Source organism: Canis lupus, chromosome 3 (genome assembly GCF_011100685.1).
Source record: "Canis lupus familiaris isolate Mischka breed German Shepherd chromosome 3, alternate assembly UU_Cfam_GSD_1.0, whole genome shotgun sequence".
In the NCBI taxonomy this organism is placed as follows: domain Eukaryota; kingdom Metazoa; phylum Chordata; class Mammalia; order Carnivora; family Canidae; genus Canis; species Canis lupus.
The window spans coordinates 20,310,536-20,326,506 of NC_049224.1; the positions used below are offsets into that span (position 1 = coordinate 20,310,536).

At 39.0% G+C, this 15,971-nt stretch overlaps 1 long non-coding RNA gene across 1 annotated transcript; it reads left to right on the forward strand.

Annotated features, from left to right (window-relative positions):
• The first annotated feature begins 320 nt into the window (after positions 1–320).
• Positions 321–15,758, forward strand: LOC119870955. Its single transcript, XR_005356297.1, has 3 exons — positions 321–388; positions 5,389–5,493; positions 15,621–15,758. It is a non-coding gene; the product is annotated as an uncharacterized LOC119870955 (long non-coding RNA).
• The last annotated feature ends 213 nt before the right edge of the window (positions 15,759–15,971 follow it).

The window sequence follows — 15,971 nt, forward strand, 5'->3', positions numbered from 1 at the left end:
ACTTCATTTAGAGTAGAGTTGGGAGGCAGGCAGGGGGCACTCTTACCACCTACCCCTCTTCCACAATTGCAGACCCCACAGGAAGAGAGGGTACCTTGCCTGTGGATACTACTTCACCATCCCAGCAGGAGGAAGGAAGATTTTTGCCTACCCTGGTAACCGCCCAGCCAATGGGAGACAGTGACACTTACAGCTCAGCCAATGATAAGCCGCTATACTTAGACCCCCCCAGTCTACGCCCATAGACTTTTTGCTTGTAACAGCCCTGCGCAGCTCCCTAACTCTATAAAAGGAGTTCTGTTGCCCCTCCTTTGTTTGCTGGCCTGGCGTTTGGTCTTGCTGTGGTTTGCAGTCCTTGGGTCGTCTGGCATAAACCCATCTTTTGCTGGTAAAGTAACTGGCAGTTTTATTTTTAAGGCTGACAGTAGTTGGGGATCAGTGGTGGGATGCAGAGAAGACACCCAAGAGATTCAGGGCTAGTGTCTAAGCAGGTGCTGGTACCCACATGCTGATTGGGCGGGCTGCTTCTTTGCAGGCCCGGGGAGTTGAGGGTAAATTTTCCCCCTGATTTTGAGCTCCACATTTTATGTCTAAACTCTCCAGGCTTAATTCTGTACCTGCTTTAATATTTTTTTTTTTTTTTTTTTTTTTTTAATCTCTGAGAGTACTCATTTGGCCTTTAGTCTGACTCCTTCTCAGAGCTGGTCTGCTCCTACCAGCACTCTGCTGGCCGTTAGTCTGATCCCTTCTGGAACCAGGCTGTTCCTGTACAAACTGTGCTGTTTTGGACGTTTTCTCTTTGTTCTAGAGAAAAATCTAAGTCAAAATGATTTGAGGGTGCCTCTTCCTACTGGAAGTCCAGCCTATTTTATTTTTAAAAAGTATGGCCCCTCCACATGCACACCGATAAAACTAAGTCGACTGATTTAACCAAAAGTAATTGAGAACTTCAGAGGCCATGATGGGGGAATTTTCAATCCCTCCAAACTTGTTTAACTCAAAATTAAATTAGCGGCAGCTTCAAAAAACCTGAATGGGATGCCTATTTTAAATGGTACTTTGAAGCTTCCAGATGTTTTTAGGATTTTACGTTTGCCTTTTTGCAAAAGACTGTTTCTAAATTAACTGAGGCAAACAATTGAAAGACATCATCATGGCTTCTGAGGCCTCCTATTCCCCTTCGCCCATCTTATTTGCCTGCAGACACATGGCAGCCACCTTGTGCTCAGGTCTCACCTTTGGTGCCATTTTTTCTATTCCTAATGTATTTTCCCATTTCCTCTGTACTCCCTCCCCACCCCCCACTCATTTCAGTCCTTTTGTCAACTTTCCCTTTTCCTCTGAAACTCCCTCTGCTCCCTCCTCTCTTGAACCTACTAAAACCTACACCCTTAAAGTTAAGTGTCCTGAAGATCTTGATAAAACCCAAGTTTCTTGTGTTCCCTGGACTAAGGCCAAATTGCAAGTCATCATTAAAGAGTCCCCAAAGGGGCTGAGGACCCCCATTAATTTTCTGAAGAATTTAATATAGTTTTTTCAAACTTATCAACTTGGTTTCTCAAATTTATGTCAATTAGTCCACATGCTTATTGGTGAGAACCAGGCCAAACATTGGATGAAATTAGCCCAATAGGAAGATCCTGAAAAGGATTTAGAGAAACAGATGCTTAACTTTTTAAAAACAAAACAAGAAAGATTTATTTATTTGAGAGAGTGGGTGAGTATGGGTGCATTAGTGGATGGAGAGGCAGAGGGAGAAAATCTTTAAGCAGACTCCCTGCTGGATGCAGAGCCTAGGGCAGGGCTCCATCTCATGGCCCATGAGACCAGAGCCAAAACCAAGAATCAGTTGCTTTACCAACTGAGCCACCCAGGTGCCCCTGACCCCTAAATTTTGGTAAGAGGCTAGAAACCTCATTGGAAATCTCCATCAAGCATCACAGTAGCTTTTCTTAAGTCCGTTGATTGGAACAAAATTCAGGCTTGCGCACAAAAACCTGAGAATCTGCTCATGATTATTACATTGAGCTCCAAATGGTCTTTCAAAAAATTCTGGCCTTTCTTTAATATTGAATCCACCTGAGTAGCTTTTAATTCTGTGCTTATTAGTGGACTGAATGAGGAGTTTTCTCTTAATTAAAACGACCAAGATGGAAATAAAATAAAAAGACTAGGATGGAATGAGAAACAGCCCATTGCAGACTTAGTTAATATGGAAAACCCGCTTGCTAACGTCCTAGATGAGTCATATCATCTAGAAAGAAGGCTAAAGTTCTCAGTTTTCAACTCCAGCAAGTGAAGGCCCCTGAACAAAACCAAAAACCTGGTTTGGGGCATCAGAACAAAACAAAGAATGCATTAAAAAAAGAAAAAGAAAATTCTCACAAATTTAAGCACCTCAGGCATCATCAACCCTCTAGCCAATTTTTCCAGTGTCCTAATTCCCAATGGCGGGGCTCTGAGGAACTACAGGGGTGGTCCTCCCTCTTAATCAGCTTGGAGAAACCACTCTCCAGATTGGGAATCAATCTCTGTCTGTCTGTATTGACACTGGAGCTATACTCGGGTGCTTAGCCCCACTGCTGTAAAGCAGCCCCTGCCTCAGAGTATGAAAACACTTCAGATAGTAGGGGTCTCTAATAAACCTCAACAGGGTCCTGTCTCTGAACCTATCTCCTTTTGTCTACATCCTCTGAGAGCTAACTCACCGCTTTTCTCCTTAATTACTCCATCACTACTTATTGGGCCAAGATTTTTAAGAAATGTATCATGCCAGAATTTCTTCTGAAAGGGGGAAATAATTCTAGAATTTGACAAGAGAAATCAAAATAGCCATCCAGGAAATTAAATGACTATTTGACATCTTTTATTCGTTCTGTCTCTGATGGCACTGTAGTGCAGTCTGGGGACACTGATCATTTGTTCCTATGGGATCAACTACCATCACACAGGCAAAATCCTCAAGTGGCAAATCACAGGCAAAATCCTCAAGTGATAATGGCACCTCCTCTGTGCACCTCCCATCAAGATTCAAATAGATTTCTCAACACTCTTTCCATAATTAATCAATGCCCTATAAGCACAGAAGCCCCTCAGTTCATAATAGAAGATTACAAGGCTCAGGGTCTCATTATCCCCTGCACTAGTCCCTGTAGCAACCCTCTTTGACCTGTGATGAAACCCATTGGCTGAGGATGAAGGTTCGTCCAGGACCTCTGACAATGAATAGCACTGTTATCCTTTGGCACCCTGTTGTTCCTAACCCCCATGTGCTGCTAACATCCATTCCCACTGAAAGCAAATTTTTGACCAAAATTGATCTATGTAGTGCTATTTTAGTGTTCCAGATGGAAAGGCTAGTCAATATCTCTTTGCTTTCACTTGGGAAGAACAGAAATACACCTGGACAGTAAGTCATGCCCAAAGGTTTTACAGAGTGTCTTCTTTTCACAGACTTTAAAACTGGACTTGGGTGATAGAAAGTTTTCTGTAGGTTCTACCTTGTTATAATACATAGATGATTGGCTTCTCTGCTCTTCCCAAACCTCTTCACAAGAAGACATCATCCACCTGTTAAAACTTCTGGCTTTGAAGGAACTTAAAGTCTCCAAAGAAAATTTGCAGTTTGCTCAAGCTCAGGTTAGATATTTAGGTCTTCTGATCTTGAAATAAGGGCTATATTTGGACCCACATGAAATCCCTCATGACTCTTTAAAGCTGACGGATTGCTTTTTGAGTACCCATGACAATTTATAGGAAGCTCTTCTCACCAATGCCCAATTTTCATGGTTTGCTGATGGTTCTTACTTAAAATAGCAAATGTGGTGCTGGGTATGCTATTGCAATTCCCTTTAAAGTCATTGAGGCAGCACCAGGTACTTCAGCCCAACAGACTAAGTTATATGTTCTTACCCAGGCTTATACTTTAGCCAGGGAAAAAGCACAAACACATAGACTGATCATTGGTATTCCTTTTGGATAGCTCATGACTTTGGAATATTATAGAAACAACAAGTTATGAGAATAACTTAAAAAATGGCTCCTACATTCAAAATTTATGATGCTATACTTTTGCCAGCTGCTCTGGTTATTATTAAGCTTTCCGGACCTGACTCCCTGGGGGCCAAAGTAAGCCACCTTGCTGATATTTCCACCAAAAATGTTTCTCACAAGAAGGCCCATAGCCAAACCTCTGTCATGATCCAAGGGATATTCTCCCAAGTTATAAATTTTGGAAAAATTGACAAGAGATAACCAATAATTGGCCCCAGAGAGAGAAACAACATGGAAACCTAATAATTGTTGGCTTGATAAAAACAGAACACTGGTTTGGACCAAATAACAATCTGACTCTACCAGAAATCCTTAAATTTGCACTTCTCATAATTGTACATGCATTAAACTATTGGTCTACTGACAAAATTATAGCATTCATGAACCCATATTGGTGGGAAAAAGTTAATTAGGCCTCAAAAATGCTAATATCACTTGTCCCACCTGTCCAAAGATTAATCCAGGGAAACCTGTTAGTACAAATGGATTTCATACAGCGTCCCCATCTCATGGATATAAATATGTTTTAGTCACGGTTTGTATGTTTTCTCACTGCATCCACACTTCAGTTAGAAAAGATTACCCCTACCGAGGGAACCCTCTTGAACTTCATAGTGATCAGGGAACCCAATATACTGGCCGGATGCTGCAACAAGTATGTGCTGTTTGCTCAGTTTTTGCTACACTTGCACTGTGCATACCATCCTTAATCATCAGGGTTTGTTGCACTCATTAACAGCACTATTAAGATTCAACGGGCAAAATTTGTAGAGAACTTCCAAAAAGTTTGGCTGAAAGCATAGCCTTTGATCCTTCTAAATCTCAGATCTACCCCCTTGAGAACTGAGACTTGTCACTCTTTGAGGTAGTCTCAGGATGTCTAATGTACTTGGATCCTGTCTCTTCTGATCCACAATTAATAAAAGGAGATATACTTCAATATTGTAAAAGCCTAATTGCTACTATTAAAAATAACTGTGATTAGGTAAAGCAGTCTTTTCCCAGTGCCCTCTGAGGAGATGATGACCTAAAGCATATGGAGATTTCGTCTATTGGAAAAAACATCTCCAGAAAGACTCTCCAGCCTCTCTGGGAAGGCCTCATCAGGAACTGCTAAACAATCTTTGTGCCACCAAACTCCAGGGAATGGACTCTTGGATTCGCATGAAGCATCTAAAGAAAGCACCAAACCCTGACTAGACCTGCACACCATCTGGTGACCTGAAAATAAGATCTGGAATTGAAGCAGATGACATCTGATGAGACAGCTTTTCCAAGATGTTCAGACTGGGTATGTATCTCTTTTTCTCACTGATGTTTCTTCTCTCTTTTCAGTGGAAAAACCATGTCTTTGTACTTCCCAAGCCCTTGTGAAAAGGGGAAACCTCTTCTTTTGATTATGGCCTTTCAGAAACAGCCTCATTGTGATCCTGGGACAAGGTAATTTTCACTTGTTTTTCTGAAGGTTTAGATGGTTCAGAATTCACGAAAGTCTTCTTTCATCTGAACTATTAACTGACTTTGGATTCTTCTCCACATTCATGGTCTCTGAATTTGTAATACAAGCTGTATTATCAATAACACATTTGGTTTCAAAGAGTTCTTTGAGATAATACTGTATTAAAACATCTTTGAGATTTTGCTGTTTTGCAAAAAGTTCATCAACTATTGCTTCTTTATACCTAAACTGTGTCTTCCCAAAAGAACTTGGTTAATTCTTTCAGTGAGCACCTGCCTGCTTTTATGGTTGCTTTAAGTGGAGACTTCAGGAAACATACATGACTCTGGGTTTGACTTTATAAGAAGAACCTTTCTTCCCTAAGTTGAAATAAGTGCCAATAAATATTTCAGTTGGCTACTTTCAGCCCTAGAGCCCTGATTTAGAACCATCATACACACCTTGGAATTGTAACATTCCTTGTTTTGTATAATTATTTTAAGTTTTGTATTTTGTTAACTATTGAACTTTAAAAAAAAAAAAGTGATGTACCCAGTAAAGTAATGCTGGCTCAGTGCTTTGAGATGATCTCCAACACTTATGATCTTGGGAAAGTATGAGTTTTAGATTAGAGTCCTTGAAAGATTCTCCCTCCTAACCTTCCTTGTTACTCAAATGTGGCCTTCACTGGTTTCCAACCACTATGTCCTCTCCCTCTGATGTAGGACATGATAACTACAAAAGGTCCCTCTTGTTACTGAGGGACAAGCCACTAAATATATATATATATATATAGTTTATATATATATATATAAACCTGGCTATTGATTAGTGATGCTTTCAAAGAAAGATCTTAGTCAAAAGGGGGATATGTGAAAATTAATAAAAGGGAGCCTCATTTAGAGTGGAGTTGAGAGGCAGGCAGAGGGGGTTTTCATGGGCTCAATAAGAAGAGAGGAACCTTTCCTGTGACTACTACTTTACTATCCTGGCAGAAGGAAGGAAGATCTCTCCTATTCTGGCAACAACCCAGCCAATGAGAGACACTTACAGCTCAGCTAATGAGAAGCCATATACTTAGACCCCCCCCCCCAGTTTATTCCAATAGACTTTTTGCTTTTAACAGCCCTGCCCAACTTCCCCTTTCCTCTATAAGAGTGCTCTTCTCCTTTGTTCTCTGGACTTTCCTATGGCTTTGCTGTAGTTTGCTTGTCCTGGACTGTAGTTCTCTGCTATTCTCAACTAAACACATCTTTTCCTGGCAAAACAGCTGGCAGTTTTGTTTTCAGTGTTAACAACCTTCATGGGGCTTATAGTCTTTGAAGAAGACAAAAAAGCAAATAAACAAAATAAATGTGTGTGTATTTGTGTGTGTAAGAAAATTAAGGCATCCTGAAAAGAGAGTGGCAGAGGTTGTCCAAAGAACATCTTCCTGAAGAAATTACTTTTGAAGAAAGATATAAATGAAAAGAAGCAATAAAATATCTGGTGAAAGACTTTTCCAAACAAGGGATCAGCAAGTGCAGAGGCCCTCAGGACATCCTGTCATGTGCCACGAAGAGCAAGGAGTTCATTCTGCTTAGAGTGCAATAGAGTCTATTAAAATGAAGTAGGGGAGGCAGCTAAAGTTCACATCACGTAAGGTTGTACAGGCTGTACTAAGGACTTGGGATTTATTCTAGGTTTGATTGGAAGGCATTGAAGATTGCAATCAGGGTTATTATGATATTTGCATTTAAAAAAATCGCTCTGAAAAAAATCACTCTGGTTGCTTTTTTGGAAAATTAGCGGTAGGGGTGCAAGAATGGAAGTAGGGAGACTGTTTCAGTGGCTCCCACAGTAATTCAGGTGGAAAATGTAGGGACTTTGATTTGGGCTGTCAACAGTGATGTCTCAGTGGCAATGCATAAGTTTAAAAGGACACAATGAACCTCTTTCAATCCTGTCAGTATGGCTTTGCAGCTGCATGTGTGACCTCATTTGGAAATAATGTCAAAAGTCTAAATTGGACATCTTTGTGACTGTGAGTCCAGAGTCGAACGACCTTCTACTTACCCCCTTGATGACCCTGGAACTGCCAATATTAGCCTTGTGAAAGTGGTCTTACCTCTGTCTGCATACCAGGACGGTTTTGTGGATGTCAGTGGAGCCTGGACTCACTGCATTACAACACTCAGTGAGTCTACTCGCAGCACTTCTGTTTCCAGTGCAAAGGCCCTGCCAATCTCTCTTGGTGATGACATGAATCTCTTTTCACAGACATGGCTACAAATTGCCCTCAGGAACTTTTCATGCCTTCCTGAGCCATTGCTTTTTCCTCTGCCCATGCTTTCAGATCAAGTAGGAAGCTGTGGTCATGCTTTGTGGAGGAAGGGCAGAATTAAACTACCCCAGACCCATATTTTCCCACTGCATAGTCTGTCTTCTCCAAACAGCGAATTTGAAGTAGCTTAGAGAGAAGCTAAAAGATTTTTCCCTCAGTCTTTTCAAGATCTCCCATAAAAGACAAGTAAACCTTAAAAGAAAGGAAAAGAGCAGTTTTCTATATACATTTCTATGCCTTCTCTAAAGGTTTTGTTATATTAATTTTTTGTATTTTTTGAGTCACTTGCTGTGATGTGGAATTTTTTTCCCTTCTCTTTCCTCCAAGGACATAATATTATTGCAGGCTTTCTACTAAAAGATAAAATTACTGCCACAAGTAGTGCGAAGTCACAGAGAGATCATATTCCAGATGGAATAGTTTCTGAACAAAGAGGATGCTTTTTAAAGATTCTACTAAATGTGACTTTTCAAGGGCCAGTGTAGGCAGTCTAGACGCTAAAATTACCCAGCCCATCTATGGATGGGAGGGGCTGTGGCTCTCTGGGAAGACCTCCAGCTACACACGGGGCAGTCTACTGACAGCTGGAAAGAGCTTACTCTGAGGAACATTAGTTTCCTCTCCTGTCCTATCATCTTGATTCTCAGTGACTTTCATATATGAAATATTATATGGAAAATAAAAAGTGTTCTATTTATCTTGCAGCTTCAGTGTTTCAAAGTATTCTCACATTTATTGCAACAAAACATCTATGAAAGCATCTTGTAAATTGTAAAGCACTATGCAAATGGGAATTTTTAGAATTGTTACTCCCTCATTTTTTCATAAAATGCTGGGAAGGGCAGGTGTTAATACAACTCCTATCCTATGAGGAGGGAATTGGGATGAGATCAGAAGATGTTAGCTCTATGTCCTATGAGTAAATGATTTGGGGATTACAGAGAGCCAGTTAAACTTTCTTTGTATCAACTCTCCTCTAACCATAAACCAGGTTTGATGATAGGTCTAATTAGGAATAGAAGGATGAGGAAAATTACATGATCCAATTGCATGGATACAGAAAATACATTGTAGGGGAAAAAAAAGGTGGTAGGAGCACCAGTTTGTAGGTGGTTGCAGCAGATTAGGAGAGAGAAAATAGTGGGCCAACAGAGGTTGGTCTACGTTGGGTTGTAGAGAAATGGCGATGTTGCAGAGACATTTTGAAGCTGGAATTCATAGTTCTTGTGATGGATGCCAAGAGGGACGGGAGAAGACTAAAAGAAGTTGCTGGTTGTGATCATGATATCATGTCCTAAGATGCAAAACAGAGGAAGGACGGGTTTAGGGAAAGAAGATAGTAAATTGCATTTTGAACATGTTGGGTTTTGGGTGTCAGAGGGACATATAAGAGGAGTCAAGTGAATAGTGGACATGGATATATGAGTCTGACATACAGGTCAAACAGATCTTGGAGAAATAGGAGTTTGGGAATTAGCATATTAATGTTAGGTGGAGATTATGTTACTAAATTGTGTGAAGCAGGGGGGTATGTCTATTAATCCATTTTAATAATGCATAAAATGTTTTTGTATGTTTCTGTATTCATCCTGAAGAGTGAGTGCATAGCTTATTTTCACATTCTTAAATGCATGAGGGACAAACAATCAAAAACAATTGTGAAGAGGACTTGGGAACAAAAACACTGAAACAGACACATTTTGAAGAAATAGTCTTCAAAGGATATTTTGAAGGAGTGGCCAAACAGGGGAAAGAAAAACTAGAATCCTGTTAAGTCAAGAGGTGGCAGGGTTTCAAAGAATATGGGTGCTGCCAGTGATGTCAAATAGTGCCAAAAGCTCAAATAAAAGGAGGATGGAAAGGGTCCCCTGGGCTTATCTTCAAGGTACGTTGTCAAGAGAAATTTGTAATGAACTGGTCGGAGCAGAAACCTTTGTGTTGAAAGATGAATAAGAAGTGAGAAAGGGGAGGATCCCTGGGTGGCGCAGCGGTTTGGCACCTGCCTTTGGCCCAGGGCGGATCCTAGACTTCTGGGATCGAGTCCTGAGTTGGGCTCCCGGCATGGAGCCTGCTTCTCCCTCTGCCTGTGTCTCTGCTTCTCTCTCTCTCTCTGTGTCTATCATGAATAAATAAAATAAATAAATCTTTTTAAAAAAAAGTAAGAAAGGGGACCCTCACATTCTTTTTTTTTCTTTTTTAATTTTTATTTATTTATGATAGTCACAGAGAGAGAGAGAGAGGCGCAGAGACACAGGCAGAGGGAGAAGCAGGCTCCATGCACCGGGAGCCCGACGTGGGATCCGATCCCGGGTCTCCAGGATCGCGCCCTGGGCCAAAGGCAGGCGCCAAACCGCTACGCCACCCAGGGATCCCGGACCCTCACATTCTAACAGAAGCCTATAGCTTAGCTAATTCCAAAATTAATAACCAGGATTCATTTGGTATTTTTTAAAATGAGTGAATCAAGTTTCAGCCTTTCTTGTATTCATTCTCCTTTCATTTTTCTTAGAAATCCTGCTTATTTCCCCCTTATTTTTTAGTGACATTGTTTCTTCTGTAAAAGAAAAATCAGAGGTAAAAAATCTGCAAGTAAAACCTTGTCCTTAAGCCTACATAGAAACCCAAAGCAGCAGAATTTACATTAGACCCTAAAACATAAACTTTACAGATATGTGTTTTCATAGCTACCAGCTAGCACTCAAGTGACAGTTGAACTGAATTCAGTTCTATTGAAGGAATCAACTGGCTGGACAATGGCAAGAAACCTTGTAACTTCAGAGACTTTCCAGTTTCCTGGCCAGAGTCCAGACTATCTAAATCATTCTAAAACCAGCCATTATAATTACTGACTAGATGGTTTGAGGAGATCATCCTGGTAAACTAAAGAATCCGTTGTTTAAAGTTTTATTTTTCAGAGGATTGCTTTGGCATCATAAAGGCAAAACATTGTTAAAGATGGCTTCTTAAAAAATAAAACTATTCAATAAAAGGATGAGGACTATGCTGAAAATGTGATTGTTTTCCTTGATAACACACAGCTTTAAGACACTTTTCCCATGAATGCTATTATGGCAGAATTGAAAAGTCTTTCCTCTCTCCCTACACATATTACATTATAGTTCATGAAATACTTTGGTGTTCTTACTCTTTTATGTGTCTGTGTCCCTCCACTCTGTCGTTAGCCTCTTGGGATCAGGGGCTGTATCCTATTCCTCTTTATATCCCCAATCACTAGCAAATAATTGGGATTAAATAAATGCATTGACTGAATGAATGATTTTTTATTATCTACCCAAATATATCTATTAGTCTCATTTTGAATTTCCATTTATACAATAAGGATTGGAATTTTTCTGTTGTCTTATAGAGATGACTATTTTCCCCACAATGCATTTGGAATATTATTAATAAGACAATGGAAAAGAAAATGTCACAATTCATTTGAAATGCAAAGAGCAAATAAACAGCAGTTAAATAACAGACATTAAATGTTGCACATATGTCAAGTAATAACAAGAATGCTTTTCCCGGAATTTGAAACATTGATGAGTGAGATTGTTGTGGCATTAGAGATTTTTTTAGGCTAAAAAGGAGCCTGATGCAAATTAATATTCTATGCATTAGAAGAAGAAAGAGAGCAATGAATTGGTCGAATCAGTTCTACTGACAGAAGACTCCACAACTTCAAAGCTTGCTATTTGACACTTATGAGAGCTTGGAAAGCCTTTGGCTGGGAGAGGGAACAGGACAGTTTTCTTTGGTTGCAATGGTTATACTTTTTCATTGCTTCCCACCTCCTTAGGGATCACAGTGGACCCTCTCCGGAAGGACTTACTATATGCCAAAACAACACATAATTCAACAAAGAACAGCACACATATACACCATTGGGTAAATTCATTGAATTGGACATTTATTTGTCCAAGTCAGTCTTCAGTCATAGTGAAAGGGGTGATGAGAATTTTCAGAGTGATTACAATATAATTAACAATGATGTGTGGAAGAATGAAACCTCATTTATCCTTTCTAAAAATTTTTAATATGGCAAGATGTATTTCATTTAACGTATAGCATTAAAACATGAAATTTGATAATATACATCCCAATATTCTTGTGTCATTAAAAAAATAAAAATATGGGAGGATAGTCTTTAGCATGATTTTGTAGTTATATACAAAAGTTACATAAGTTATATATATCTCTCCAATACTTAAGAGACTCTACTAAAGTGTCACTAAAAGTGGTTATTCCGTTATGTCATCATACATCTATTGGGTGCCATGCCCTAATATCACTCCTCCAGTGATAATAAGCCAAGTGGAAATTTTAAAGATATAAAGTGCAGGACACCTGGGTGGCTCAGCGATTGAGCGTCTGCCTTTGGCTCAGGTCATGATCCCGGGGTCCTGGGATCGAGTCCCTGCAGGGAGCCTGCTTCTCCTTCTGCCTATGCCTCTGCCTCTCTCTGTGTGTCTCTCATGAATAAATAAATAAAATCTTTTAAAAAAAGATATAAAGTGCATTTTTTAAAAAATAGAAAACCGTGCAAATATTTATCTGCTTACTGGAATTCTGGATGAACTTTTCTATCTATAACATCTGCCAAGAAATCTTACAAGAAGTTTGCTTATGGAATTTCTAACCCTTGTTCTTAGATGATGTACTGTGATGTCAGTAATATTTGTAGCTACCATGTGAACAGCTTTTCCCTCAGAGATTCTTAAGTCAGAATCTGAGACTGAGGAGGTTTTTTCTCCTGATCATCTAAGCACATCAGAATAAAGTTGCTGTGATGAATTTTCCATCCTTAAAATAAATGTGCTTGGAAAAGAGCTACCTCAAGGAAATGGCTTTCTGCATCTACTTCTACTTTCAGAACAAAATGATTAGACTCCCTCTTGATCCTCCCCACCCCAAAAAAAGAGAAAATGAGATCAGATTGAGTGCAATTTAAAAATTGAAGATTTAACTGCAAGGTTTTATTTGATCTCATTTATCTTTCCATATTTATATACCTAGCTCTGACCTCACCTAACCTCTAGACTCAAAGGCCAACTGCCTGCTTGCTGTCTCCACTAGAAGTCGATAGGCATCTCACACTTAGCATGTCCAAAGCTAGTGCTTGGTTCCTGCCCCTTCCAGCAATTTCCTTTCCCATGGCCATCTTTCTTATAGCAAAATGTACCACTATCCACCCACCCAGCAACCCAGGCAAAAAAAACTAGGAATCATCCCTCACATGATCCCTTTACATGCAATCAGTTCTTCAGAAGTCTTATTAGTGTTGCCTTCAAAACATATTCTGAATAGGTCCGCTCATCAGCACCTCCACAGCTACCACTTCAGTCCAAACTATCATCATCTCTGTAGGAGGCAAAGACCTCCTACAACTGATCTCCTTCCTTCCATATTCACTGCTTTATAGTCTATTTTCTACTCAGTAAATAATCTTTGAAAATCTAAATTGGAGTCTACATTCACTAATTTAAACCTTCTCATGGCTTCCCACTGCCACCTCCTTCCATAGTCTGCAATGCTCTTATGTGATGTAGATATTGCTGGCCTCCCCAACCTCAGTTCATTCCACGTTTCTCTTTCGTGATGTTTGCACAAGAGGACCCACTGTGAACACACTAAGCTCACACCTTCTTACGGCAGTTGCATCCCCTCTAGTGTTCCAGATCTTCACATTTGGCTGTTATTTTTTGAGGGGGTGCTGGTTTGGGGGGGGGGTCAACTCAAATGTGCCCTCCTCAGATGTCTTCTGTGACCATTACCCTATTAGGTTTTTTTCATAGCTTGTCACAATCTGATATTTTCTTTTTTAGTTTATTGTCCAACTCTCCCAAGTAAACAAATATCCTCCCTCAGAAACAGGCATTTGATCTGCTATGTCAACCACAGTATCCGTAGCAGCTGCAACAGTGTTGGTCCATATGTAACACTTGTTCATATTTGCTGAATGTAAAAATACATGAATGAAGCCCCAGAAGTTTTAGTAAGTATATTTAGAAATTTAGCAATCAATAAAACTACTAAAAGTAACAGCAGGCTGAGCTTTTTTTTTTTTTTTTGCAATAATTAATTATTAATGTGTCAACTGCAAAGGGCCTAATAAATTCAGGTGATCGTATTTCCGTGGTCAAAATATATTGTACTAGCTCTGGGAACTAGATCCCTGAAGAATCATAATGCACAAAATCAAGTTTTTTGAGGTTGTAGGTTGACATAAACTCTTAAGAAAAACAAACAAACCTGGAGATGGGTTAAGAGAGGCTGACGAGGGAGCAAATATATACAGTGAATGGAATGAGCCCTGTTCAAAGATCTGATGGTGAAGGATAACTGGAAGTGGAAATTTAGCAAGTGAGAAGAGCAGTGCTTAAGAAACTCTCTACCTTGATTCACCTGAAGTGAGTTAAGATCACAGTAAAGGTTTATGGGTGAGGTTAAGAATTAACTTGTATAGTAATGTTTTGTAAATACAGTAAACATTAGGAAGAGTTTCCTTTTTAAAGGGATCTCTTACCTTTTATCATAAGAGGTAACTCATAGAAGCAAGAAGGGGGGCGAGGTATGGAAAATAGAGTCTCCAAAAGCAAAGTGTATAAATTTACAAAAGGAAAGGCGAGATCCTGACAAGGTCCAAAAAATATAAAACAGTGGATGATGACCTGTACTCATAAGAGTTGATACCAAATTTAGAGTTAAAGACACACTCAAGCAATCCTAATTATCCGTGGCAACATGACAAGTGTTAACCCTGGGATGCTTCTCCTCATCACCCAGCAGTCAGAATTCAATGTGTGAATTTGGAATAGAAACTCATTTCGCTCTCACACAACATAATTATGAGGTAAATTTTCTGGAAAAACAATGCATGTAATAGATTCCAAAGTCAAGTGGAAGTGATTTTTAAATTATTTGCTATTTTGGGTTATTCAAAATAACCAAACATTGATTTTATAGCTATATCATCACATATTTGAAATGAATGAAAGAATAAATGAATTTATATACAGTGAAACATTAGATTGGGGTGGTAATTGGCTGCAAATAGAAAAGTAGGGCAGTTCGATATGTAAGCTCTCAGTTCTAACACATCTTTATGTTTTAAAATTTATAAATGTTATCTATATAACATAATACACACATATATAAAATCAAATGGATTTCAAGCTAGAATGCACCTGACAAATTATCTAGTCAAATTATCATTATAGGCAGAAATACTCAGTTTTACCATTAAACATGTACTCAAACATGTGATCAAAATTTTTGTGTAAAGTGTGACTAAGGAACTTTAACCGAGAAAGACTGTTGGTTTCGCTCAAGGTCGCACTATTGGTTTGGGTGGAACAGGCGTGGCTCTTGACTCCTAGGGTATTAGTCTCCTAGGAAGAGTACATAGCCATGTCCATTAGTGGATAACTCAAAGCAGCTTAGTTAGAACTATTTAAATAGATGATTTCTCTATCCAGTGATTATCTTTACTATTTTAATTACTTTTTCATGGTCTCCTAAAAGCAACTGTTAGGAAAGAAAGCAAGAAGTTTGGGTTATTTTTCTCAATGCTTTACTTACAATGATTTAATAAAAATCCTAGGATTTGGAGGGAGTAGGCTTCAATTCCAAACCTATCTTTATTCTTTGGCCCACATATCTACAGAGAACTTGTATACTTAACAAAATTATACTATAAGTTCAGCATCCTTAAATTAAATTTCTGTGTTTAAAATATGCTGTAAGAATTTGTCAATTTTTCATTTTTTTTTTTACCAAAGTGTGTGTCTTTATTTCTTTTAGGAACTCTGGAACACAGAATCGACTGTTGACACCTGATTTCTATTTGGCAGATGACCAGATAGAATCAGCATTAACAACGTGCAGAAAATGCCAAACGCGGAGGAAATGACAAATGTGCCAGATGATTTAATATCGAGCTAAGATAAAGGTTAACAGAAACTCTCTTTTCCTCTTAGTTTGCTAAATAAGTCAAAAATGCTTTTGCCTTTGCAAAATACTTTAAAAAGCATAGCTTTAAAATGAAGATAGTGCTTTTTTATATATATGATATAAAAGCACTATTATACACCTAATAGTCATAAAGCAGTTATGCTCAGTATAAGTTTAATGGTAAAAGGAGATATTTAAGCC